The following is a 2202-nucleotide window of genomic DNA, read 5'->3' on the forward strand; positions in this document are numbered from 1 at the left end:
CCGCATAAATTGGGAGAAATATAGATATATAGATATTTTAAGTTGCTAATTATTGTGAGTTATAGTACGTTTTATGTAATTTTCATATATATTACTCGGTCCTGATTTATGTGATACAAATGAAATTTCAAAAGTCAATGAATTTTTTATAAGTTTTTTTTTATATTAACTTGTTAATTATTGTGATTTCTAATATATTTACGTAAAACATACTCTAAATACAAATAATTAGCAACTTAAAATATATAAAAACATACTAAAAAATTGATTAATTTCAAATTTCATATGTACCACATAAATTAAACAGAAACAGTAACATATATTGGGCCCCGTGCTGGCACGGGGTCTCATATCTAGTCTTATATATAAGCCAACAACACTAGGACTATCACAGCATCAAAGAATTGTACCAAAAGCAATCTAAATGGTACATTAAATTAGTACTTTTTCCTTTACATGAGAACAAATGTCGCTACCACTACTAAGCACGTGTACTAAAAAATGCACAAAAAATAGCTCCAGCTTCACGATGGGAAATTGAGTTAAAAGTGCCTTATAGGTTTCCAATTTAAAAAAAGGGACAAGTGGGCCCCTTTATTTTTTTCTACTTTTTTATTTTAATATTAATAAAAGGAGTAAACTAATAACATCTTTCGTAGTTGTCCGGATAACTATTAAAGTTGTTTGGACAACTACTGAAGTTGTCGGACGACTAAAGAAGTTGTCTCCACAACTACGAGAGTTGTTGGACTAAAGTGTAAAAGTTAAAAGTTTGGGACTATTGAGAAATATCTTTTAACCTAATTAATACTATTTGTCACTTTTACCCAATTTTTAAGACTCGAAGGACTCCTACCTAATTGACTAACTAGTTTGTTTTTAATAGACCTTTCCCTTCACGATTGTACAAAACCAAAGTTCAATTCCTCACCTTCCCTCAAACTTTGTCGAGTCACCGGAGGTTTCATCGAAGCGGTGAAAATCGGTCCACTCCGTCTCTCTCTAGAGAAAATTAGTGAAGACATTGCAAAGAAAACTGTAAAGAATCGGAAAGATTTTCAGGTCACCGTGCAAAATCGTCTATTTTATATGAATTTTGACTTCTCCCCCTTTATCCCTCTTAGTCAGAATTAACGGCAGAGGATGGTGGTGACGAGCCAAGCCTTGATGCCGACGAGTTCATTTACCTTATGCACGGGTCGTTTCTCTTTTGTTATATTTATTGTTCATCTTCCCTCGGGGTTTAACTTCTCCAACAACTAACACTACACTTCTATGAGTGAAAGGCAGGTTTAAACTAAAAAGACGGGGAATTAGCCAACTTGCACGATTGAACTCATAATAAGTTTGTTCTTGACAAGGGTCAGTGGGTGTTTTCTCAATTTGTTAATTTTTCATAAATAGGACTTTACAGGTACTTGGAGAAGAAAGGAAAGGAAAGAAATTGAAAAGATGCCATGCAGGGAACATTGAGCATTATCAGGTACATCTAACTTGATTTTGATTTTTTCTCGAAACACTTTCAACTAGAAGGATTAGCTATTAGAGTTACCCTATTTTCACAACCCGTTCTCCTATGTGGAAAGTCCAGTATTTCTCCCTCTTTTGTTGATTTAATTTTCCAGTTGGATATGCAGTTAAATTATAATGTTGAATACTAACATATGTATATGTAGATAAACATAACTATAATTTGCTTATATGACAAGGGAGAATTTCTTTGAACATGAAGAACTCTTTGTAAGATAAGTTATTTATTTTTCATAGAGTGCAAGTTTCGGTATATAAATAGCAAACAATCTCCATTTTTAACACATCTTATTCATTTATCTGAAAGCTATGGAAAAATGCAGATTTCAATCAATAATTATCACCTTCAGGGAATTACAAATAGGCTCAGAGATTTGTTCCTATACCATTTGCCCCTGATGGTTTAACTGAAGAATTTTATGATCTGGATGCTTATAACCCTGCTGAAAGTAAGTTCATTATGAAACTTTAAGTTCATCCAGAACAAATGAGCCAAGAAGATAGTCACAAATTTGATTTACTTATCAGATACTATTATAAATTTCTATTTCTACTAAATTTTAAAAAACGTAATGAAGATGTATGTGTTCAGTTTGAAATAAGCTATAAGATAGTCATGCTATGATTTATTCAGTTTATTACTTAATTGATGTAAACTGGTGCAATTTTTAC

This window comes from Solanum tuberosum, unplaced genomic scaffold (assembly GCF_000226075.1).
Source record: "Solanum tuberosum cultivar DM 1-3 516 R44 unplaced genomic scaffold, SolTub_3.0 scf00389, whole genome shotgun sequence".
In the NCBI taxonomy this organism is placed as follows: domain Eukaryota; kingdom Viridiplantae; phylum Streptophyta; class Magnoliopsida; order Solanales; family Solanaceae; genus Solanum; species Solanum tuberosum.